We start from the raw sequence: 27,250 nt of genomic DNA on the forward strand, positions 1-27,250 counted from the left end.
GGGAGCGATTGGAGGGCAGGCCAGGCACTGGGCCAGCATTTGCGGCTCTTTAGTTGCCCTCACCGGCATTTACCTTTCCTTCGTCCTCTTTTCGTGTTGCCTTTCTTTCTGAGCTCCTTCTTTTTTTTTTATTGCTTTATTATGTTCTTGCCGTCGAGCAGGTCCTGCTCGTGCGAGTCTGCCTGAAGGCAACGGACTCGATGAGTGGTTACATCACCAGTTAATGGCTCGGTAATTGCTTGGGGAATTTGTCAGTAGTTTTCTTTGGATCTCTGGATGCAGTATTTGATGTCACAGATGTGATGTGTTCAAGGATTGCACTCAATAGGGTTGGGGATTAAACAGGGACTAAGAAAGGAATCAATATGGTATGGGTACTAGCATTTCCCTTGAAAGAAAGCCCCCGAAAACTAGCGGCATATGTCCTAGATCGAATGTTCTAATAATACTACTAAAATCTAATACTAAAATCTACTACTAAAATCTAATCCTAAAAATTTCCTGCCATGAACTTTTTATAAAACTTTTTTTTTTGCATTTTATAATTTCCAAATATCCTTAAAAACACTAAATCAAATGCCATATGCTACGGCAGATGGCCATAAAAAACGTTAATGATATAAATAAACTAAAAATAAAATATTCGATTAGAGATACAGGAAACTATTCCATTCAGAGAGGAATGAAGCTGTCGATGGACTAGAAATGAGCCATAAATTTCACCAGAGATGACTATAAATTCGATATAGAATTATAATATATTTCCTCAAACAAAAAAGACAGAAAAAAGCGTAGAAACTAGAACCAAAATAGTTACAAGAAGGAAATTAAACAGATGTCCACAGATACATTTCGATGAGAGTCCAAAGAAGTAACCCGAAACCCCGACTTTCCACCTACAGGTGCAAGGATGGAGAATGAAACAAAAGGACATTTGAGGCCGCAGCTGGAGGCCAAAAACTGATCGCGTTTGACACGTGGCAGGACACCCCCATTGGCTTCCCATTTCTCATCATATGTTTCAATAAAATTAAAACACGTCTCTCTTTGAGGCAGGAGTCCTTTCGGTTCTTTCAGTCCTTTCGGTCCTTTGCTATTTGTACACATGTCAGGCTGTCAATTTTTATCTATTTCTGCTGGAAGGTGCCTATCGCCTCATATGCACCCTTTCTACCTGACACACCGCCCCTCCCCCCCACGGAATGGAGGATTATCGGAGGGCGTCTTGTTGATTTATGGCCAGGATACGAAACGGTACCGAAATGCGAGTGAAAATGTGATTGAAAACTGATAAGCAACGGAACGTAGGATTTGCTCTTTGGGGGGGTGTGGGGGAGGATAGTCCAAGGGGAGGAGGGTCACTGGGCGGAAGGAAGGAGGGATTACTGTCAGCTGGTGAAAGTGTTGAGTGCACGTCCATCAAAATGGGGGTCTGCGACTGACGTGTTTTGCCGTGAGTGTACCCCGAACTAAGGGACCCCAGAAGCAGCTGCAGTAACAGTTGCAACGGCAACAGCAACAGCAATTGAGCTGCTGTCTCCCGTCCCCTGCTGATGCCTTAATTTACCACTAATTTGTGCTTATCTTACCCTCGCCCCTCACAAGTTTGTGCCACATGCCACGCCTGAATGGGGGGAGGAGGAGGAGACGGTGGAGGAGGCTACTGCGTCGCTGTTGCGGAAGCCTGGGAAATCCCTCAAAGCATGCAAATCGCTTTAGCAACGCCTGTTTATGGGAAATTGTTGCTCGAGTAAGCAATCTGGGATCTTGGAAGCAGACCAAAAGCCGGCCAGACCCGAGACCCAAGACCCGAGACCGGAGACCGGAGACCTGACCGTCACTCAAGCATTTATCAAGCATTAAACTGCTGTGTGCTGCGGAGGCTTTTGTGTTCCAGGAACTAAACGATTTTATGGCTTACTTTGTGGCACCTTTTGTGGGCAAAGATCTAAATCGAAATGCTATATCTTATGACTGTCATGGATATAATTTATTAAAGCAAAGCAATGCTGAACTGGGGAACGTACCAGGCTTTAAAGAACTACCTACCTTTTTGGTTGGGAAAATCAGAAAGGAATGCAATAGCCAATAAAATGTGGCAAATTCTTTTCTTTTCAATTAAAATGTGAGATATTATTCGAAACCAGAACTGAATTTGTGGATATTTACAAAGAAATTAAAGTTTTCCTTTTATGCCGATTTTTTCTCATTAAATAAATAATAATACATAAAGTAGATAAATTATAATAAATAAAGTAAATAAATAATAATAAATAAAATAAATAAATGATAAAAATAAAATAAATACAACAAATAAAAAAATAATATTAAATATAGTAAATAAATATTTTTGAATATTAAAAAATATTGTATTAATTATTATTAAGGATTCGGTTTTTTCTCACATTAAGACATAATTATGAAAATATTTCATTTAAAAATTTTTTAAATAAATATATATTTCAATAAAATAATTAAAAATACAAATAAAATAAATAAATAAATTTTAAAATATATATTCGATTTAAATATATTTCCTAATTAAAATAAATATGTTTCATATTTAAAAAAAAAAATACTTCCCATCAATTTAATATATTATTTTCATTATAAAGTATAATATGGAATATACATACATATATGGACCGCATTAAAATGACTTTTTACCAGGGACAGTAACTGTTATAAAATATAAAAAAAATTGCACTCTAAAAATAAAATATTTATTGAGAAAAAATATATTTGTAACTTTTTTTTTGTATAAATAAACTCAAAATAATAATTAAATATAATAAACAATATATGTATGTATATGTATATATTTCATTTGTATTAAAAAATGATAAAAATTAAAATTATAAATAATAATAATAATGATAAATAAAAAATTATCTTTTTTAATATAAATTAATAATAGAATTATATATTTTTTATTTGTATTAAAAAATGATAATAATTAAAATTATAAATAATAATAATAATGATAAAAAAAAATAATCCTTTTTTTACTAAGTAATAAATTACTGTATAGTTAATTTCAGTACGTTTGTATTTGTGTAATTTAAATATGAGTATTTTTTTCTCTCCGTGAAAAAAATACAATTTTCCAAGCCATAAAATAGACTAAAAATTGATGAATTAATTCAAGCAAGACTCCCACTAGAATATCTCTCTCTCTTGCTTCAAATAGTTTCATATTTCGTATTTGTTTGCTTAACAATTTAAAGTGTTGCTGTTTTGTTTGCTCTTAAATGCCGTTTCCATTATCAACGAATGCCCAAAATACGATTTAAGCCAAATCAAAGAAATCAAAATGAGTTCCACTCGAAGCAAAAGGCAAACACTCGACCGAATGTCACTGTTCTCGTACGTGTACGAGTGTATGTGTGTGAATGCTTGAGTGTATTTGTTTAGTTTTATGTGTAAGCCTTTTAATCAACTTTATTAATATTAATAGGCAGTATGAAGAGGCGGCCGCAGGGGCCACAATGCCAAAACATTCGTCAACAATTATACAATTCCACTCGAGGCGGAAAAGTGGAGATCCGGAGGCAGAGCAACGGAGAACTCTTAATGGTAATTCAGAAATAATCATTAGTCAAACAATTTCATGGGCCAAAAACACAAAACCCTTTCCCATCGAGTCCTTCAGGTGGGGCCCCCGACCGCAAAAAGTAAAAATAATGTATTCTGGTTCTTATTTATAGCTCGATCCTGGGCCTGAGCCTGAGGTTTTCTTGCGCAGGGATTGCGATGGCTCTCAGGGGTTGATGTGTTGAAGGGGCATCTCCAATTGAAATTCAAGTGCTCACTTCATTTCCACTTAATTTCTGACGCTGCGACGCGTTGACTCAATAAAAATAACAACAACAGACCCCGTCGGAGTGCTGGTAACCCGGAATCCTTTTCCTCCCTCTGCCTTTCGTTGTGATTGGATTTATTTGAGACCAAATTAAGGTTCTTGGAAGTCCAGAAGGGGAACCATGTTCAGTAAAAATAAAAAAAAGAAGAGACCTATAGATGGACATACCAGATTAAAGGAGACCAGATCATTATATTAGCCGAAAATACTTTGGGATAAGGGATTGCCATTAAGGAATTGAAGATAGGCGGTGGATAGATCCACAGAAAGACTTTTTCCTCCTGTAGAAAGCTATATTCCAGATGGATATGTCCCCAAACTGATGCCTATGGCTCTTAACCAATGAGCCTTGGTGGAAAACTCCTTTCCAGATGCCCAAGAGATGCCCTTCTGGTACACAGATAAAGATTACAATGGACATCCGGTCTAGAAACCTTTCCATCGCTAGATTTTCAATGACATTATCCCCTTTTAAGTACGCTTATGCTTGCCTTGGGTCTTGTATGGTCTCTTTATAAGGTGCAGCCCGAACACCAGACACCAGCAATCATTCACAGACACCCCACCGCAATTATTCAATTATTTTGAAAAGTCATAACATAACGAAACCCATAACGAACCGAAACGAGCCTGACAAAAGCTCTTTTGTCATCATTATCCTTAACTATCGGTTCGGACAGGACAGGACTGGACAGGACTGGACAGGACTGGAGACCCCCACACAATCCTGTCAGACGGATGGCAAAAAACACTTTTCCTTTCCCTTTGCGTGTGTGTGTGTGCTGCTCAAGGACACACACACATGGTCCTCTGACTAACCACAGAGACACGCCCACAGCTGCCCTCGAACCCTGGCTCACGTGTGCCCCTCTTTGTGGCAGGCGGCAGGCGGCACGCGACAGACCAAATGACTCAGCAATTGAAAAGTTCAACAAACCTTGGAAATGACCATAAACTATATCGAAAAATTAGAAAAAGAGAACGAGTACGAATGAATAGAGGAAGGAGAGGAATCGAAACAGCAGTGGGAAACATGCATTGGGAATTGACATTTATGACCCGGCATAAAAACCATATTTGTGCAGAGCCAGAACCTGGCCATGTGTGGGCCCAAGTTGGCCTGGACTGGCCGGCCAGGCCGACTGGCTTGATTCCCGGTCACGCGTCCCGTCTGTCGGCTCTGTCGGCAGAGGGCGATTGCTCCCCGAAAGCAGCAGGGCCTGCCTTCGATGAAAGTGAAAAATATGCCCATGTTGCATGTGAGAAGGCCATGCGGTGTGGCGTACAGACTGATTGATACCCCAGCATTTGGAAGGGCTTGCATTTTTGGGCAGAAAAGAGTTCAAAGTACCTATAAGATAGTGTTCGATAGTAGGTTTCTGAATTCTTGTAATATATAAATGGAATGTAGAAGGATAAGTAATACGATAAGGGATCCCCATAATGATTCAGATCCATAGCTGGCAATGTTGGAAGAGAATTTTATGGCTAGTTTAAAGCGTTTCTTATGGGGTTTCCATTTAGCGCCAAAACATTTTTAAGGCCACAAATCTATCAGCAATAATAATAAATAATAAATAAATAAATAAATAATAATAAAAGTGCCATTTTGTTGCCTAGTGTAACTAATAATCTTTAAAATTCCTTAAATAATTCCTTAAAAAATATAGTTTTAATTTATCAAGGCTATATCTTGCAAATTGTAGATGAAAAATGATATTAAAAAAGCCATAAACTGCCCTGGAAATAATGTTAAATATTATATTTTTTTAGGAGAGGAATAGATATGAATGGATATTGTATATAATATTATTTATTATTATTATTCATAATTATTATTTAGTATTATTTATCATTATTTTATATTATTATTTGTTATTGTTGTTTTTAGTGATTATTATTACTTAATCATTTTATTTTTGTTATTTGTTATTATTATTAATTATTATTATTATTTTATTTTGATTTATTATTATTATTTAATACTAATATTTTTATTATTTGTTTATTAATTATTACTATTATTAGTTAATCATTTTATTTTGATTATTTATTATTATTATTATTTATTATTATTATTTAATCTTGTTATTTTTATTATTTGTTGTTATTATTATTTATTTTTATCATTATTTATTAATTTTGATTTATTATTATTATTTAATACTATAATTTGTATTATTTGTTTATTAAATTTTACTATTAATATTTAATTATTTTATTTTTATTATTTCTTATTATTATTTAATCTTGTTATTTTTATTATTTATTATTATCATTATTTTTTATTTCGATTTATTATTATTATTTAATATTATTATTTATATTAAACATTTGAGCTTAAAAGGTCCAGTAATATTCCCTCCCTCCATCTATTACATACACCCCACCCCATAGTTCAGCATAGCCAACAGCTTTGGACTTCTAGGGAATCACAAAAATGCAACACAATTCATATTTAAGCAGGCGCATAAAAAGGAAAAGGAAAAGGGAAAAAGAGAACGAAAAAAACCAACTGCGAATTGTTTGTGTGGGTGTGAGTGTGGGTGTGGGTGTGGGTGTGTATACGGCGTAGACAGGGTGTGTTCCGTCCCCTATTCGCCGCCTCTTGTTCAGTCGCTCTCCCCTCTCGCTGCCCCCCCACCCCCGTTGCCATGGCATTGCAGACTTAATTAATTTCAGCACGCAAAAAGTTGCAACTGCCAGTCAAAAGTTATTCATAATAATCCAAATGATTCATCACAATAAAATGCACAAATTGAACCGTAATCTTTTTTGTTTTTTGTCTGAGGTTAAGTGCAGGGAAACAAAGTCGAGAGAATTTCGCTTGGAATGCGGGAAAACCGAAACCAATGAAAATGGGGAAATAAAACATAATTATGGAAAGTCTTGCATTAGTTGGGGCGGCAAATTAATGATAATTACAATTAATTATTGTATGAAAATATAAAGTCATTCCCCAGGCATATCCAGTAATCTTTATAATTGAGATATTTGATCAAGAGGGAGATCTATGAGGCTCAGAGAGCTCTGTAATTGGTGTAACTCATGGCATGGGTTCTTTTCGTACAGCTTAAACTAGATATTTCTCTGTACTCAGGGCTGTGTGTCCACTCAAGATGGACTTTCAACCATCTGCAATGTTCAACGAGCAGTTCTCTCCGCTTTTCAACTACTTTTCCTAATCTCTAGCTCTCTTTCTCTCTCTCTGTGGCTCTCTGGCTCTGCCATTAGAAGACACATGCTTACAGTGCCCGACAATTGTCATTGAACATCATCTTAAAACTGGAAACTATCTGGCAAGTGCATTCAAATCTCTGGCACACCATCAGCTGCAATCGAATTGATGCCACAACCCATAAACGACAGCCAAAAGTGTGGTTGAGTGTGGTTGAGTTCCCTTTGTGGAAGGAGAGGACTTTCGATTTCAGCCAGACAGCTGTCTTGGTGTCTGGTGCGGAACCCTTTCCCCCACCCTTTCCCCTACCCTTTCCCCCAGCCATGTGTGTATCGCTGCCCCCTTTTCGAGACCATTCAAATCCTTTGTTGTCACATTTGGCACGCGTCTTGGCCACGCATCATCAGGTGCACAAATGTATTCCGACTCGGCTTGCCAATTGTTGTTGTTGATGATTGGTTTTTATAGTTGTTGTTGTTGTTGTTGTCGTCGTCGTCACACGAACACCTCTCAGAGTAGGGCATGGAGGCAGTGAGCCAGAGCCAGAGACACAGAGCCGCGCTGTGGAGAAGGGTACAGCCACAGACAGGCGAGGGGGACACTCACAGAGGGAGTGACACAGACAAAGAGTGCCACACAGAGTGGAATGGAGGGGAGTGGAGTGGTGGGGAGTGGAGGGGCGGGTGAAGGTGTAGCAGAAACGACATGCACAAGCTGCTTTGCATAAGAACCAGTTCCAGTTGTGGATTTAAAATGTATCTCTCTTTTTTTTCCAGTATCTTTCTTTGGGAGGGGTTTTTTTTTTCGTTAAAATTGATTGGGGGATTTAATTTCAGTGGCAGCTGCCGCCGCTACCGAAACGAAGCCCCAACTGCTGGACGGGACGTTAAATGTTGAACACCTTTTCGAGGCGCCAAATGGTCAGCCTCTCTCGAGGGGCTAAATTACTGTGAAACTTCCTCCTCCTCTTCCTGGCAGTCTTTCCATAATTTTGCACATGTTTTGCAATATAAAAAATGATCGATTATGTGTTGGGATATCATTTTACTTGGGTGTACACTGTGCCTACTACAGGGGATTGTTACAACTTGTTTCACTCGCTTTTATCACTCAGTTGTGGCTTAAATAGAGTGTTTTAGTCGTATCATATCTGTAAGAGAGAGTTTTTCCACTCCTCAAGGATTAATCTCTGCAGCAGAAGTTGATTTCCCGCCTCAAGGCAGTATATTTTTCAACCCAGAAATCATGGTTTTCTTTTTATTAATTTTCATTCTTTTTTTAATATTTATAAATATTTAACAGATGGAGGGAGGGGACCATTACTGAACCTTTTAAACTGCAATATATAATAATAAAATAATATAATAATAAATTATAATAAATAATGTTAATAATAATATTAAATTATATTAATAAATAATAAAATTAAAATTTCTTATATTTCTGACTCCTAATTTTGTTTTATGGAAACATCATGATTTTTCTGCAAATATTTGACCTCCAAGATCGCTTTTCTCGTGGAAATAATACCTTGATCCACTAATTTCTGTGGAACTTGGGGAAATATTGTAGTATTTTTCATCAACTTTGTTTCACACTGAAATATGAATAAATTTTGCTCAATCGACAGCCGTTTGACAGCTCATCCGAATGAACAATTGCCCTAAGCTTCTACCGGAAAAATTCTTTCTAACATATACATTTTTTAGTGCCTTTTTTTTGCTCAATATTAACTATATTTCATCACAAATTAATCACTTATAACCAATTAAAATGGGCACTTTTTTAAAGGGTTTTTTTTGCTTATTAAAAATATTTATGATAAAATGTTTTAGACTGGAAAACAAATTAGATAAATCGCTGGGGAAGCAAAACGACTTTAAGATGCTCTTTGAATATTGAAATTATTTTCAGAATAATTAAAAAATTAAGGAATTGCCTAAAAGCATTTTTCTGACAGGTCCCCGCAGGTCTTAAGAGTCAAAAGAACATTACAAATAAATACTGTACTTTCCACATACCCTCCAAGGCTCCACGGATGTCAGAAACAACAAATAATTTGCATATATTAAGCAAAAATTAAAACTTATACAAAAATATATATATATTTTCAATTGAGGCAAGTTAATTAAAGGCATTTTATTTTTGTTATTGTTATTCTTTTGGTTCTGACAATTTCCGAAATTAATTAATCAGTTGTTTTTCAATTAATTACAACAAAAAAAAGCCAGCCCCTGGGGGAAGGGGGCAGCACCTGTATAGGACGGGGGTTTTCCAGATCGGTGGCAAAAGTTTTGCAACATTAACGAACCATTAACAAGTTGAGGCCCATAATAAATTTGTATTATGGCCAATTAAAAGCGAATAAAATCGGCAACAAGGCGGCATAAAAAACGAGCACAAATGCCCAACAAATTTCGATTAGTCGAGCGGGGCGAGAAGAGATTTTTGTGTGTGTGTGTGTTTCGGTGTTTGTCATGCGGCTGGCCACGCCTCCAGCCACCACTCTCTCTCTCTCCTCTGGGCACACTCATCAACTTCACTTACACATTTGCGCCGCAAAATGTTGCCAGTGCCGCCGCTGCCGTTGCCGCTGCAGCACGTTGCATTGATTTATTGTGGCTGAATTAGAAGTCAGCAGATAACGAGCCACGAGTGGCACCACAGGAAAGGGCCACAGAGTTTCGAGTGGGGTGTGGAGGCTGTGGACGCGGACCAGAGTACCATCAGAACAGAGCCCAGGCAATGCCATTGTTCTAGCTGTGAAATAGGCGGCTGTCTGGAAGCTGCTCGATAGCCCTGGGGCACAGTGGAATGGAGAAGCGGAATTTGGATGGGAAAAATGGACAAAATAGCAGGAGTACTTAGTACTTAGTACTTAGTACTTAGCCAGAAACTGGCTTTAGAAACTAATAACCAAAGGAATTTGTACTCCCTCATCGCTTAAAATCCATGGGGATTGATGGAAGACTGGGTAGGACTATAATAAATATATAATTCCTAATTAAAAAAGACTCAAAGCTAAGGAAATGGTGGAATTATTACCCTAAGTACTCCCCACTTGCACATGATATTTTTTAAAAATTTCAAGGAGTGATTCTAGGCACTTCTTGTAGGCTATATTCCTAAAGCCAGATAGGAAGATGAATCAGGAATAGATTCCATAGGTTTTTACCAAAGACTAAGCTATATTCGGATAGAAAAATGTTCCAGGAACAGATTCCAATTCAATTTTCGTGTTACGGGCTTAAGGCTTCCGATACTGATACTTTAGTTCTCCTTTTGGGCTATCCTTGTTTCGTATCGACCGACTTTTACGCTTCGCCAAAGACTGTGATGGACTTTCGGATCTTTTCTGCGCCTCGCTGTTGTTGTTGGATTCTGGGACCGACTTAGCTGTCCTAGGCATTGGCCTGGCCTCTGTCTACGAGGCGTCACGAAACACCCAGCTTTTACATCTCTCAAGCAACATTTTGGCATTGTTTAGTCTAAATTTCAGATCGTTTACATAAAAATATACCTATAAATATTGTTTTCTTTTAGATTTTCAAATATCATACCACTTCTTTTTTGTCCCACATCGTCTTAAGCCCTCTCTCTCTCTCCCTCTCTCTATTATATGATAGTAAACTGTTTTGTATCCACTGTGCTTGGCCAGGCCACGCCTCGACCCGGACCCAGACCCAGACACGGACCCGACTCTGCAGAAGCCGACTCTCTGGGCCTCGTTGGCCAGAAGCAACTTAATACGCACGCGTAATCGTATATTTATTTAAATTTATTGCCGCCAGCTAGAAAATTTAGCTACCGTAGAACACACACACACTCTCTCGCTCTCTCCCCCGCCCCCCCCCCCCCCCCCCCCCCCCCCCCCCCCCCCCCCCCCCCCCTGGATCTCCAGTGCGGCGGACAATGGAGGGGCATCGAGATCTGGGGCCCCTAAAGTGAATTTCCTTTTGTTGCGTCTACGTGCAGCATAAGAAATATTCAATTAATCACACTTTATGGTTTAGTTCAACATTTGTTGCAATTTTTCTTGCTTTGCTCTTGACGCTTTATTACAATTGTTGTTGGCAAGTACTACTCGAAGTGTGCCCTGACCTCCAGGAGGGGTATAATGATTAGGAGGAGATGAGGGAATCTCCATAGCGTCTACGATAGTCTTGGGTATATAAGAACGATCTATTATTTCTCTATGTATCCAATCCTATCCACGAAGTTTGTTGGATCCCTTGATCAGCGAGGGTATCAAAAACTTCGGTCCTGGCAGGAGAAATGCCTTCCTTGTTGCTCTTCATCGTGTTTCGCCATGTTTCCAACTTGTAAGCAATTAAATTTGTGCGTATATGAGTGGAGAGAGTGGAGAGAGGGGAGAGAGAGAGAAAGAGTGTGCGAGAGAGTGTGGGGGCATGACTTTCAGCTTTGCTTAATTAATTGCACTCAGAGCAAAGCTCCAGCTAGTTGGAGTCTCCCTCCTTCCATCCTTCGGGTAGGGGGAGGGGAGGGGAGGGGGTTTTTTCTATCCCTGTCTCATCCTCATGTCCAGTCTCGTATTTATTCTGCTCGGCTTCAAGACATTAAGCATTTGCGAGAAATGCGATTAGAGTTTTGTGGATTGCGTGTGGATTGCATGTGTATGGCATTTTGATTGGCAATGAAAGTTGCAGTTGCAGTTGCAAGTTCTCCCCCTCTTGGGCATTGAATCGAGTGCAACAGCTTGGGGGGGAGCTTACGGAAATTAAAGGAAACTCAAGCAAGTTTATCAACTGCCAAATCCATAAAGTTGCGAGTATAACTGGTCGTAAGTGGTCTACAAAGATATTGAAGCCAATTAACAGCAATGGTTTTGATTTCGGAAAGTCTCTTAAAAGTAGGAGAAAATGAAAGTATAACCCGAATTATTCCGTGGATAGATCTAAGTGCTAAACAGATAAACCTATAGAAAAGGTGATGCTCCAAGCTAAGATCTTATTAATCTATATAAATCCTTGAGGAATACCATGCCCTGAGGAACTTCTTCTGAAACTTAAATGAGGGATTCCTCAAGGAAAAATACGTCAACGTTTTATACACCTTTTTAAGGAAAATTGAAGGCAGTCGGAAAGTGGCTGAAAATATTTTGAATATTTTTAAAAAAGGCAGTCTATGGATGAATTAATTTGTAATAATTCCACAATGGAAAATATGGTTATATTATAAATATTTATATTTATTATTTATTTATATTTATCTTTTAATATATTATATTATATTTATTTAATATATCTATTTATTATATTTATGTAAAATATATTTATTTAATATATTTATCTATTATATTTTTTTGTTATATTTATCTATTATATTTATTTATTAATATTTATGCCACTATTTTGGTTACTCCTACAGAAATGTAGAGAGAGATACATATATTTCCTACAAATAAAATACATATTATATTCATTTTTAAGATAATTCTTTTCAATTTCCGTCACCATTGATAGACATCACACAAAGCAAAACCTGAACTATTCAACAAAATAAATCTAGAAATCTAAACCAAATCTGAGACTGATAAACGGGCAGAATGGAACCCAATTTGATCGAAATCAATCCCATGTGGCAGGCCTGGTTGGGCCGCTCTGTGAAGGTGACCCTGCAGGATGGCACCATTCTGATGGGCCTCCTTCGGGCCGCCAAGCCGCCTGTCAACGTGCAGCTAAAGAACTGCTTGCAGCATGCGGCAGGAAGCTCCATGTACCTGGGAAGCGTTACAGTGGCCATGGAGAATGTCCTGGCTATTGATGAGACCTAAAGGAGTTGGAACAGTGATCGAATAAAGGCACGACTAAGTAATAAACTAAGATTTTAGCCCTTTTTCTCTCAGTGCAGCCTCTTCTTAGACATCTCGGTGTATTGGCTATCATAGATCCTATACAAATACAGGAAATTCGCTTTTCTCAATGTCTGGGGGTGCGAGTGAATTGAATGGTGATTATTGCCCCAAGAGCTCCGTTCGTATTGCCTTGTAAAACTGTCGCGTGAATCACGCTAACGTGCTAATTTCCCTCCCAGCTAATTTTCGCCAGCTGCACAGAGAGAGAGAGAGAGGGCCCCCTATCATGTCCCCCCTTTGAATGATTTGCAAAATTTTCATGCGATTTGCTTAATATTTCTATATGGTTTTCTTTTTTTTCTTCGCGGGTGCTGCCAGACCGCGCCTAATTAGGCCCCGTTAATGGCGAGGGGCTGGCCCAACCGTCGCGCCGATTCGCCGACTCGCCTGCAAGTCACGAAACGCCTATTTAGGCTCAGTTATCCCTCCATTACGCCTCCCCCCCCCAACACCGACACCTCCGCTCCCTCCACAGCCCTGCTTCTGGGGCCTGAGTTGGCAGTTCTTTCGTTCGCTCTTTTTTTGTGCCTCATAATGTTGGATTTGCATGAAATTTGATATCACACGAAAACGAAAAAGTAAACACAAAAAATTGAGCAATTTAAGTGGAGGAAGTGTGTTAAGGCGGAAATTATTGGGGGGAGATCTGGTCGGTTGCAGGGAAATTTTTATAAAGAAATACCTATAGAAAAGCTACTGTGGGCTATTGGGGAATTTTCCCTGTGTTTTCTGGGGGAAAAGAGAGTTATTTTTGGAGGATACCCTGTCTTTTGTGTGCTTAAATGATTTGGTAAATACTTTATAAGAGGTTTGGAAGGTAATTCATACTTTTCGGATAGTTTTAGTACAAACTTCTCTCGAATCCACTCAGCTCTCATCAGTCTTGTGGTGCCCTTTCGCCCGACTAGGCATTACTTTGGTCTTATTTTTGAGGGAAGCCGTTGGCTCTCTGCCTCTAAACTCTGATGGCCCATGAGCACCTATTGAAGCAGAAATAAATATAGTAGAAGGGTTGTCGCCTGGGAAGAACTGATCAAAATATTGGGGTATATTCAGGCAGTCTCCGTTTTTCACTTACTTTTGCGGATTACGTTTTCAGCCAAAACGTGTCGTTTTCTTTATAATATATTATTATTTAAATAATAACAATTGTTTAAAAGGCTATGACTATGGGTTACTCTGTTATTTGTGTGGGTAAACCCCTGAAATGATATTATATATACTTAATGACTGGTTTGGAAGGTAATTCCTTTGTTTTTAGTAGAGCAAAAGATCTGTTAAAGGATATGTCCCCATTGCAATGGATATCTCTCTTTGAAACAATACAATTTATGTAGATCACTGTTGGACTGCTTCGTAGACGAACAAGTGATATAGTGATAGCAATATAGGAATGCTACAATAAAGAGGTATAAAAACTCCTTTGGATGCCTCCATTCAGGACTGGGTCCACACAGACCACTTTCTTCTTTCTTTAATTTCTTTGTCCAAGTTCCCATGAACTTCACCGCCTTTAAAGCCCCACAGACGTGACCTCCTCAAAAACATGTGTTCTTTGGAAGGACGACAAAACGACCTTTTAACCTACATATGGTTCTCCGCTTACAAGACCTATATTTAAACACACATATGCATGTATCTCTTTTTTTTATTAATTACGGTTTTTAATGCACTTTTAATGTCCTGGAAATGTGAAATAATTCAGGCGCTTATCAACACTGATAATGATTAATTTTTGCTGCTGCTGCGGCTTCTTCCCCCTGCTCTCTCGCCGCCTGTTGTTGTAGATTTGTCAATTTTAATTGGAAATTAAGGGCGAAATTTCATCAAAGAACAAATAAAAAAAAAAAATGACAAATGAAAGGGTTTCTCCTTTCTCTCGCGGCAGTTCGCCCAGTTGTTGTTGGAATATGGAAATATAATTTTGTAATTGTAATTGCCATGCATATTTAAAATGGAGGTCAACGCCGGGAAATTGATTCGAAGAGATTAATGATTGAGGCCCCGGGAGAAAGGGAGAAAGGTGTGTCCACTCTGTTTGCTTTATCGTGTTATATGGCCAATAAATGCTGAAATCCGTTTATCAAATATGCATTCCAAAGTAATTGTATGCCATTTAATAATAGTTGAGCCCTCATTGATTTAGTTGCAAATCATCAAAAGCCATGAAAAGTTTTCTAGAATTTATGGAAATACTTTTCCCCAGATCTCTAATAACGAATTAACGAACAAAATACCAGCTCTATGGAGTGTTGTGTAAATATTTAGCAAACATTTTTTGCTACCCCTTGATGGATGAGACCGCCCCCAAAACGGTCGCCAATCGTTGTCAGTTTTTTCCCCCTTTGTTGATTGACATTTAACCAATTTCGTGCTGCATATTGATATGTTTATTGACAATTTGTGGCAGTACTTGTACGAAGAACGGTCCATCAGATACGCTTTGAAGAGGGTATATGGGATAGGACTTGAGGGAAGAGAAGCCTCAAGGAACTGGGAAGTATAAAGGTATTTAATAGCTTAGAAGGTAGGAAGCTGATCTACCAGAATCCATAAAGTATTAATTTTCATAGATCTATATGGATTTTTAAAGTAGGGGCTTATTGGCCAAGACTTGAAGGAAGAAAAGCCTCAGAGGAGCCTTAAAGAACGCTCAAAGAAGCCTCCAGAATCCCTAATGTATAATTTTTCATAGATCTATATGGAATTCAGAAGTAGGGATATATTTGATATGACTGGAAGGCAGAGAAGCCTCCGGAATCCCTTCTCTATTAAAGCTCATAGATCTATATGGAATTCAGAAGTAGGGGCTTATTGTCTATGACTTAAAGGAAGGAAACCTCAAAGAAGCCTCCAGAATGTATTATTTTTTATAGATCTACATGGATTTCTGAAGTAGGGATATATTTGATATGACTTGAAGGACGAAAAGCCTCAGAGAAGCCTCAAAGAACCCTCAAAGAAGACTCCAGAAACCCTAATATATTATTTTTCATAGATCTACATGGAATTCAGAAGTAGGGGCTTATTGTCTATGACTTGAAGGAAGAGAAGCCTCAAAGAAGACTCCATAATCCCTACTCTATTAATTTTCATAGATCTAAATGGATTTTCGAAGTATAAATGAGACGTTTAGGAGATCCTCTGCACCTTTATCGTGTGCCTCATTGAACACTCCTCGTTTACCCCAAAGATCTCCAACCAGAGGAGGTACCTTTCAGGGTACTTGATTCTGCGACCTGGCTCCATCATTCTCTGTGTTTTCTGTTGATTTGCGGGTGCTACCATTTCGGTTGCGGCCATGTCGGAGATGGAGATGGAGACGGAGGCCGAGGCCGAGGCGGGTTGAATAAATCAAATTACCAAGAGGGGGAGGGGGGTGGGGGAATGAATGAATGCCAACATTGGATCGGACTTTTAATTGCGCAACAAACATTTACAATTGTTGCCTGTCTTAACTTACCCACGGCCCATGGGGTAGGGGGGGGTGGGGCGATAAGGAGGGGGGTTGTGGGGGGAGCCGGGGAGTCTGGCAAAAAGATACGAAAAAGCCAAATGGCCAGACGCCGCATAAATTGCCATGAAGTGCAAAAGTTAAGGCTCATTAATCATAAATGTTAAGGCCTTCCCCTGGCCACGGCTTCTGGTACGTTTTCCAGCTTTTCTGTGTGGGTGGGCGGGTCGGTGGGTCGGTGGGTCGGGTAGGGTGGGTGGTATCTCTCAATGGGGGGAGCAACAGAGGCGGCTGGTTAAGCAGGCTGAAAAGCAACTGTAAATTGTACGGCATTAATAGATGCTCCCAATCCCAGACTCCCCCCCCCCCCCCCTTTAGAGTGTCTCCTCATATGGCAGAGTTTTCCTTTCGGAAAATGGCTCAGCATTATTCAAGGATTAACGGTGCAGAGACGGAACGGAAATGGAGAGCGAAAGTAGCTCCGAAATAAATGTAAATAAATAAAATAATGGATGGGCAGGCCCGAACGAAAGGTTAAGCGTTAAGAATTTTATTTGCTGACAGATGAGTGTAAAAAATATCCACAAAGAAAATGAAGGGTTTGAAAGAAAGCCTTTCATGAATATTACAAAAATGTCATGCTATTTTTTTGGTTAATATTTCAAAACTCCAAAATTAAAGCCACTCAAGCCGAACGGGGCCCAGCAGGACACTCGGCCACTCGGCCAGGGCAGGACTCAACTCATCCCTCTGGCCTCTGCTCTGCTCTCCACTCAGCCACACTTTTTACATGGCTTATTTAGCATAATTACAGTCCATTACCTGGTCACGCTGTCTCCTCCGCTCCCCTCCTCGTGAGGGCTAGGCAAATTGCCCGACGGCCAGAGGTGCCATATGTTGTCAACTGGAAGTGGCACCCCCGTACGTACTTGGTGTACTTTTTACGGCGAGCAAAATGTAAATTTAATGAGAGTGCAACGGGAAATATTTAGCAAACATCAAAGTGCAGGAGGGGCCGAGGCCGGCAGCAGCTGCCACAAACAGCCCCCAGGGAAGCACGGAGAAAGATTATGAGAAAAAGGTAATGGTATGGCAAGGAATCAAAATCAAAAACATTCAGAGGCCCACACTGTGCCCCCCGAAAACTTAATTGAATCCTTTTCCAATTTGTTTAAGGTCAACTGCGGTGTGTGGGTCAATTAAAGAGTCAAATGCCCACATCACTAGCCATTGTCCGTGTCTGGATTGGACATTGGGCTGGGGAGCGGCACAGAAAGTTGGTCTAGCATTTGACATTGGTTACGCTTTTTAGCCAGTTTAATTAAAATGCAAGTAGGCAATTTATATACACTTTGTGTGGGGATGAAAGAGAAAGGCGGCAGGGGGGGGCGCACTGGGAAAACAATGGGACTGGGGAGGGAGGGAGCGGCGGTTGCCATTAGGCCAGGCCTTTTTGATTTATGTTTTTACACGCTTAAATGAACTGTGGTTCCCAGCTCTGACCAATCCCCCCAGCCAGTCCATTCGCTGGCCCCTGGCCTGCCATTGAAAAGTTTTGCACATGAATGAGTAAAACTCGCACAAAGCGAAACAGAAAGAGAGAGTAAAAGAGGCAGAGGCAGAGAAGGATTGGAAGTAGGTTGCAAAAATATATATATATAAAATGAAAGCGGAAAGCGCATTAAAAATCGAAAGATTGAAACGATTGAAGCCATTCGTTTGGCATTCAATTTGACCAATTGGTTTGGCGGCTATTGGCCTGCTTTTAGTGGGTTTTAAGAGACCCAACAGAACGGAAGATCATTCATTAAATCGCACGATTCTGATCTTCGCCTTTTTAGGGCCGTTACACCTTCAAGACCATAGAGACTAAAACATCTAAAGATCCCTTTTGGAGACTTTTTCCAAGGCATCTCCATTGCTTTCCTTTCAATAATGCAATTGAGACATTAGCCAAGGCGACTGATGCCACATATTTGAAATTCCTTGGCCAAAAATCACCCAAAAAAAAAAAAACAAGATAAATGCTCGTTTATTTATGCTCCATTTTAATGTTTTATTTTGGTTTTTGTTCTAGTCCTTTTCTTTCTCTAAAAATCCCCACAGCACGCAATACATTTCACAACTGCTGAATGACCTCTACGCTGGTCTGACACCCACTCTTCCTCTATTTGCCATAGAAATCGAATAGAAATCGATGGTTGGGTGGCTGGTTGGAAGCTGAACGCAGCGAAACGAGCCAAAATGCATTGTCAAACTATCAAATTCTTAAATTGCAACTGACAATCAAGTCACGTGCTGTACAGTGAGCCAAAGCACGGAAAAAAGAACCAATGGAAACGTGAGAGGACACCCACTTTCCCCCCACACACTCTGGATAGTGCTTCTTTCAGATAGAAAGCGGAGATAGAATAGAAGTTTAAGAGGTACTGACTTTCAAAAGTATGCTTGGATCTAGACACCATAATTACCAATTACGCAAAAGAGTTTTGGTGACCCAAACATTCTTCTGCATAGTAGGTGACCCCGATCTGCCTGTACTTTCTCCGAAGCCCCGACTGAAAGCGAAATGTATTTATTTAATCAACGCTGTTGACTTTGCAGCATTCAAAATAGGGTTGCTTGACCAACACAGAGAACTGGAGAATGGCGATGCCACTTTCATTTTGCGGTTGAATAAAGTTTCCAATTTGCACTGAGATATTTAAACTCTAATTAAAATGCAGAGGCAGCCCCAGCCGCAGCCGCAGTCGCAGTCGCAGAAGGCGAAAGGTGGCCAGCAGACCTGCTGCTAGCTGCTGCACTCATTCTTATTTAGATAAACAACTTTAACTCAATTTGCAGCTGCCGCCAGGGGTTTTCCACTGCTGATGAAGCTGCCCCGAAAAAATATTTACACAGGTCTAATTGAATTTTCAATTAAGTCGCGCTGCAAATGCCAGCCAGGCGGCCAGCCAGTCAGCCATTCGGCCAGGCCTTGGAGTGGAAAAAGCAAGAAATTAAAAACCTAGCGAATACCGAAGCTAGCCAAATGAGGCATACAACAAATATTAAGCACACGCCGTGTGCAACCGCAGAGTACGAAACGAATCCTAAAAAGATAGAGTAGGTGCGGGAGCGAAAGAAATCCATTAGCCAAAGTGTGCAAATATAAAAGAGACGACTACGAATACCTTTTTGAGCCTAGGCAAGGCGCAAATGAAACCCAACGACATACAAATAAACAAGTTACACACCCGAAAAAGTCAGCAAAATACACAAAAAAAAAACATATACAAAAAGGGGCGGCGGCGTAGGGGGGGTAGAAAAATGAAAACCCGGCGGTGCAAAATGCGCCATCAACAGTCAGATTTGCATGTTGCTGATAGAAGGGAAGTACGGATACTGGTGTGGAGTGTGAAAGGCAGGAAGTCGAGTGGAGTGGCGTGGAGTGGAGCACTGAGGCTGCCCAGCTGTTCACATATTGTAGCCATATAAAGGCAAACTGTGTGCCATGTGAAAGCATCAACAGTGTTGGCCAACCATCAACAGGGCTGGCTAAGCATCAACTGTGTTGGCTAACCATCAGTAGTGCTGGGTAACCATTAGAAGTGCTGGGTAACCATTAGCAGTGTTGGCCAACCATCAACAGGGCTGGGTAACCATCAATAGTGCTGGGTAACCATCAGTAGTGTTGGCCAACCATCAGCAGTGCTGGCTGACCTTCAACAGTGTTGGTAAGCCATCAACAGTGCTGGCTAACCATCAGCAGTGCTGGGTAACCATAAGTAGTGCTGGCTAACTATCAACAGTGTTGGCTAGCCATAAGCAGTGTTGGTTGACTTTCAACAGTGTTGGTGAGCCATAAGCAGTGTTGGCTAACCATCAGCAGTGCTGGCAAGCCATCAACAGTGCTGGATAGCCAATATTGCAAGCATACCCTTATTCGCTGTTGATTAATTAAATGAAAATAAACTACCACCAAAATATAATAATATTACTTGGAAATAATCTGTTTTCGAAGCTACTAATCTGTCCTTTAAGACACTTGGAATATTCCAGTCATTCTCTAGCCTTTCTCTTCATTTTCCCCTTATTTTTAGCTACAAAATCCAGCCTTTAAACCGCTCTGCGGCACAGCATCTCTGACCCGCACACACACAAGCAGCCATAAAAGTTTACAAGTGCGAAATTGCATTTCATGAAAGTGTCCTTGGCTTTGCTATGAGAACACAATTTTTGTATTTTTTTGCTCCCCCCTTTTTACACAGTATTTGGAGAGTATCAGAGTAGATGTAACGGACATGAAAAAGCGTTTGTCACTCACTGCAAGCGAAAAATGGATGGGAAAATATAGCATACAAAAAAGTAACTGAAAAAAGTCTCCCCCATTATGCCCTTGTAAAAGCGAGGTATCTTGTGGTCCATAGACTGCTTTGAGCTAGTGTACTTATATATTTTTTTGCTGCACTTTGCGCTTGTTGTTGTTTGACTTTTGTTGGAGGTTTTTTGCCGCCTTTTCGTCGTTGTAGTCGCCGTCGCCGTTGCCGTTGCCGCCAACGCTTTTTAAATTCACTTATTCAAATTTTCTTTTAGGCGACCACACACACACACACACACAGACACACCCACTCACACATGTACTCACATGCATTGTTTGGACATGTCACGTGCATAACAAATTTGTTACCGAAATCTGTTTTTGATTTAGTGAACAGCTTGCACATTTTCTGCCTCTGCCTCTGCCTCTTCTCTGACTTCTCCTTCTTCAACTTTTGCATTTTTTTTGCCTCTCTTTTTTTTCTATAGAGCACAACTTGAAATAAATTGAATTTGCCAAAAAAAAGTGCTTGTCCAACACTGGTTAACTGGTAATCAAAAGCCTTTTTTGCCAAAAAAAAAAAAAAACTTTTGCCTGCTTCGGTTACGGTCTCGGATTCTGCTGTGACTTCAATCAAATCAGCATTTTTGTGGCCCTGATTAATGTACTTGTGCCGGAGAAATCAATCAATTCTTCAAAAGTTTCTTACTCGTTTGCTTAGATTTTTATTGCTTTCGTTTTCGCTTTCGCTCACTTTAATTATACCCAGTACTGGCAGAGAACGAGGGGTGTAATGTCTTTCTGTAGACGTTTGTAACGGGTAGTGTGGAGTCCGCCTGAGGACGATGGAAGATAGGTATGGGACAAAGACGTGCATAGAAATAGGCTTGGACTGGCACTCGTCTGATCTAGGAAGGTGTTCGTCCAGGGAGGGTTTGCACTCTTTATTGTAGATGGATATTCCCTTATAGGCATTTCTTACATATTTTTTTTCATAGATCTCATAGCTTATTTGCCCCAGTGGAATCAAGATGGTATTACTTCCAACCCTTAAATATTTTATTATATTTTAAGCTTATTGCCAGAAATACCTTGGTATTCCCTATAAACGCCCGTGATATAGGGCCCCCTTTTGGTAGATTTTTAATTGTTTAAATCTATCTAAATATCTGAAAAATGTTATTTCGATTTACAGATCAAAAAACGAGATAAAGTTGGCACTCCTTCTCCCTCGTTTGGGGCCGTGTAGGGTATCATCTAGTCTAAATGTGGCTTACAATTCCCCCACCGTTTTCTTTCTCTTGTTCGACTGCTTCGACTCGGCTTTTTTCTCTGGCTCAAGTGTAAATGCGGCACGAGTGGACCTAATTAACACGTCCATACATCAATCATCTGGCCAGCGAAGGAAGCAGTGTTCAGCGATGCGGATTATTGTGCGTAAATTACTCAGCTGGTCGGCCATTTTGTAAGGCATGGGGGTAGCTCGTTGGGGTGGGCGTAGCACGTGACGTTTGATTCCAGCTTTAAGGTCGCCTCCGGCTTTAAGTTTTGCGCATTTCGCATGCGGGACGGACGGGTTGACGCTCGTCAACGTCATTGTCGTGGTCTGTCATGTTAAGTTTTCTAAAGTTGTTCCCAGGCTAAAATGTCAGTTTGCATTTTGTTGCATTTTGAGGCATCACACGGCACGCAGCGTTGTGGGGGGTTTTGGGTGCGCCCGGGATGGAGGTCAGGGCGCTGTGGCGCTTATAAATGACATGACATCAAAGCGTAACAAGCGGCACTAAATCTAAACGACACACACAAGCGAATGGAACCTCACTCTAACAGACGGACAGCTGCAGAGCTGTTAAGTCTCCGCCGGACAGGCAGGATGAGGACCCCGGACCCGCAGCCGGATCCGTACACCACCCCCTTGTGGCGCTGTGGTAGTGAGTTTTAGTTTTTTGCTCTTCTGTTTTCTGGCTGAGAGTGCCGAAAATAGTCGGAAATTCAATCAAATTTTTCACTCGTAGGTGAGTGCACAACTGCGGCTTTTCGTAGAATGGCAGAATACCATTTATAGTTTTTTTCTTTTGTAAGATTTGGCATTAAATTTGTACCTTTTTTCTGGAATTTTTCCCCTCGCATCACAAGTTTAATTTTTCCCCCTTGAAATGTGAAAAATAGTTGGTTGGAAAATTCTGATAGATGGTCGTTTGTCAGGTAAAAATTGAATTTTTAACGCCATAAAATCAATGAAAATATTTTCTGTGCAATAACCTTTTTGGCAGCTAAAAACAAATAATTTGCATGCATATTTATTCTAGAGTTTCGTGCATAAATTTAATGGCAAAAACAGGCAGGCAAAAACCAGACATAACATACTTTAAATTATTGCCACTCCCTGTGAATGGTCAGGTTTTTGTCTATATAATATGTCTCTCCTTTCTGGCGTTTTTTTTTTGTTTTTTGTTTTCCTGGGTTCGGTGTTCGGTGTTTCGTTGGGATTCCAGAGAAGAGCTGTGCAAACAAATGTTGTCCTGGCGGCCAGGAATTTTTGGTTTGCAAAAATTCTTCCCATACTGGAAGTGTAGTTTACGTATCACAAAAAAAAAAAAAACAAAAAAAAAAGGAGAAAGCAAAGAGAGCGAAAAAGTGAAAAACAAATCCAATCTATGGCCTGCTCCGGTCAGTCAGTCAATGGTTTGTGCTGAAGAGAAATTCAAATATTGTAGAATAATGCCAAAATGAAAGTATTTTCATTCAATTTTTTGTTGTTTTTGTTTTTTGTCCAGCTTTGTTGGGCAAACACTCGTACCTCTCTATCCCTTTTAGCCCGTATCCAGTTTCAAAGGACTCCTCCGCCTGCCGTTTTTCCATTTTTCCATTTTCCAATCGACAATCGACACAACAAAAGCCGAGCGGTTTTTTTCTATATTACACTCGAAGCCAAATCGAAACCAAAGTAAGCAAATCGATGGCAAAAAACTATTCGATGGACGTTATGAAAAGTTAAAAGCGTTTATAAACAAGTCGAGGCAATCGACTTTCGAGCAACGTTCAAAAAATGATATTAATTGAATTAACGCTTACACGTGACTGGCAGATTGCCAATCGGTGGGAATGGAATTAGTATTTGGTGGTCGAAGGACAGAGAATGTATAGACCTCTCGTAAGTCGAAGGCCATGGACTTTTGAAAGAGTTACTCATTCATTTTGGAGCTACTTGATGATTCCATCCCTAGAAAACGACGAGTAACAACGAAGATTCCATCCATAGAAAACGATGAGCGCTCAACGATGATCCCATCCCTAGACAACGACGAGCGCTCAACGATGATCCCATCCCTAGACAACGACGAGCGCTCAACGATGATCCCATCCCTAGACAACGACGAGCATTCAACGATGATTCCATCCCTAGAAAACGACAAGCAGCAACGATGATCCCATCCCTAGAAAACGACAAGCAGCAACGATGATCCCATCCCCAGAAAACGACGTGGAACAACGATGATCCCATCCCTAGAAACCTCCGAACATCTATCAAACACAAAAATGAATAAAGACCCCATACTTATCGGTTAATCGCACCGATGAAACCCCTCGAAATACTCTTCACAGCTTTATACAAATGTCCAACATTGTGTGTGGTTTGACTTTGTTTAATTTAATTTCGGCATTCCGTCAAGTGAAAGTTTTGCCGCTCTCAGATCCGGTTCAAGTTGTGAATTATAACACCATTTTAGATACTTAGATACAACTGCAGATGTGTGTGTGTGTGTGTGTGTGTGTGTGTGTGTATCTACTGCGGGGCTGCAAAAACTTTAGCAACTTTTCGGAAAAGTTGAGGCCGTGTTAAGCCAAAGTAGTTTAGCCATGGGATTTTTGCACTTCTTGTAGCCAGGAAATGTTTACATATGCGCATAAAGATGCAGCCACACGGAGTGTCCTCCCCCATTCCCCCAACCCAACAGGCAGGAAAGGATTCTCGGAAAGACAGTCGGCAGTGAGCGGGGAAAACTTTGTTTCATTCGTTATAAATTGTGGACACTGCGGCAGAGGAAATATCATTTGCGCTAAGTAGGCAGTCGACAGTGACAGTGCGGGGGGGAAGCACATGAAGGATGTTTGGCTATAAGCACACTTTTACACAGATATACCAGGGTTATTTAACAAACACAAGCAGATAGGTGCTAGCAGCAGCAGAGACAACAAAACTTGGTTTTTAAAGGGTAAAAGGTCCCTGTTAAAGAGGGTAGACAGACAGAATTAGACAGAATTATATGAAATACATTTAAGAAAATGTATTCATCGAATAAATATAAAATAAATAGTAAATATAAAACAAAAATAATTATGCACAATTATATAAAATAAATAAAATAAAATATATTTAATAAATAAAAATAAAAGAAATAGTAAATATAAAATAAATTATATTCATCAAATAAATATTAAATATGAAATAAATAAATGTCCTTTAAACTAAATAACGAAAATAATTATGCACAATTATATAAAATAAATAAAATAAAATATATTCAATAAATAAATAAAATAAATAAATGTCCTGTAAAATAAATAAATAATTCGATTGTGGGACAGTCACTTTGGTCTAGGCACGAGGCAAAAAATAGAATGAGTAGATTATGCCCCAAAATCTTTTTTAATTTAAAAAAAAACTATTTAGTGTGTTTCCGCAATTTCACAATTTTTATTCAGCATCTGAAGCGGGTGTATCCCCAGAAACCAATAGATTACAGAGAAGATTGTACGGCTTTTCACATGATTTTTGATGCGTGTCGATGGAGTAGAAATACCTGAAGATATAGCGACCCACAGTGGAAGTTTTCTAAAATTTTTAATCAATTTTCAACTTTCTGGTTTAAAAAAAAATATTTGTTGTGTGTAATGGTTATATTTTTAGAAGTTAGTTCTTTAGTGGCATTAGTTCCCAATAAATAAATTTAAAAAAATAATAAAAAAAGGTACTAATCATTAAAAAAGTCCGCAGAATGTCAAAGGCATCACACACTTCGATCGATGCAATTGGCGATGAAATGTATAATCTTTATTTAATCAAAGGGTGATTCATAAATAAAAAGAATATATATTGTTACTGTGAAAAGCCAAAGGACAACATTTTTACGATGATTCCTTGTACTTTTGTATGCCAGAGGCCCCTCTTTTAAGTATCTCTTAAAACATCTCGATATGGTTAAAGCTTATATTAGACAAACTGAAATATTGTACATCATTTCAGTGCTCACTCATTCATATTCATCGTTTCCAATCAATTTCCCCATAATTTATGCCAAAACATTAAAATATTCATGCGTGCTGCAATTGGAAATAATTTTCCAGAGACAGAGAGAGAGGGAGGGAGAGGGAGAAAAACTTCCTTCAGCTGCCATGAATTAACCAAACAAGTCACGCCATTGGGTCCTGTATCCTGAAACGGGGACAGCTGGCTCGCTAATAGATTACCTTATCCGTTAATTGATTACAAATAAACACAAGCATGGAACCAGTCTGGACCTTATCCTAGGTGCTACGTGCTCGATTTTGTCCTGCGTGCATTTTCATATTTGTTCAGGCGATAGAGAGTTCAGCTAACCGAAAAAAAAGGGGTGACCTGTGCGTGACCCTGACCCCAGACCGCAGAACACTGACCCACCCCAAAAGCCGTTGTTTAACCAGGTGCCTTGGACTTGGACCCGGACCCGGACACTCGGGAAAATCAACAAACTTAGAGCTACATAAATCTTTATTAGCTTTTCCCTCCAGGCCCGTGGGGGGGAGGGGCACACACACGAGCGCTAGACCCCAGACGAGTGGCAATCAATTAAACAATGTCACTAGCTTGCCACACTTGCGACTCTGCATTTACATGACGCGGAGCGTTGCAACGGTGGCAGAGGGAGGACTCCTAATGATGCTGCCACGCGCTGCTAGCCCTGATGCACTGATCGGCACATTAACCCATTGAGAGTGGGGTAAATGAGACATTCAGGAGTCGGGCAGGCAGAAATGATCGATCTGTAAAGAGGATTAACATTATAACAGGCTGTTTTTACTCCTAATTCCTCTGTGAATGAATAACTCTCTTCCGAAAACCCATCTTGTTCCACATATTTTACTCACTCCATTTTGTTTTTATAGATCTTGGATAGCTTCACATTCAACGATTGAAAATATGTCCTTAGGTAAGTCATAACAATTCTCTTAAACGGTTCGAAAGTGGCTTAGAAACGTTTCCATTTACTATGATTGATAATAGCATCCATTCTGCGACTTGCATCACTTTTCCCAGGCAAGCGATCCCCAGGCCGCTCAATGGGTTAACGCTGGCCGGGCCAAGGCAATCCATTTGGCTGTCTGGCGGGCGGGGGGGAGACACGGGGACGAGGCTGTGTCCTGCGCCATCGCTTGGGCATTTTATAATTTATCAAAATGAAAATTGATGCCACACGAAGCAAATGCAACTCAAGTGGCCCAGCACACGCTTAAACCGCTGCTGTCTCCCACGGGGGGGCCTTGCGTGCCGTGGCTGCAACAGGACCTGGAGCTGGTGCTTCATGCCACACGAAATACCA

The 27,250-nt window shown here is 39.9% G+C and overlaps 1 protein-coding gene and 1 long non-coding RNA gene across 2 annotated transcripts in view; both read left to right on the plus strand.

Annotated features, from left to right (window-relative positions):
- Positions 1-23,790: 23,790 nt before the first annotated feature.
- LOC113565545 lies at positions 23,791-24,263 on the plus strand. Its single transcript, XR_003408664.1, has 2 exons — positions 23,791-23,823; positions 23,897-24,263. It is a non-coding gene; the product is annotated as an uncharacterized LOC113565545 (long non-coding RNA).
- Positions 24,264-26,816: 2,553 nt separating this feature from the next.
- LOC6603047 (barrier-to-autointegration factor) overlaps positions 26,817-27,250 on the plus strand; it is a 97,793-nt gene continuing 97,359 nt past the window's right edge. The window contains exon 1 of the mRNA XM_002028033.2: positions 26,817-26,860. The gene's annotated coding sequence lies outside the window, so the exon portion shown is untranslated. The remainder of the gene's footprint in view (positions 26,861-27,250) is intronic.

The sequence above is a fragment of the Drosophila persimilis genome, unplaced genomic scaffold (genome assembly GCF_003286085.1).
Source record: "Drosophila persimilis strain 14011-0111.01,24,50 unplaced genomic scaffold, DperRS2 tig00000124-arrow-pilon, whole genome shotgun sequence".
In the NCBI taxonomy this organism is placed as follows: domain Eukaryota; kingdom Metazoa; phylum Arthropoda; class Insecta; order Diptera; family Drosophilidae; genus Drosophila; species Drosophila persimilis.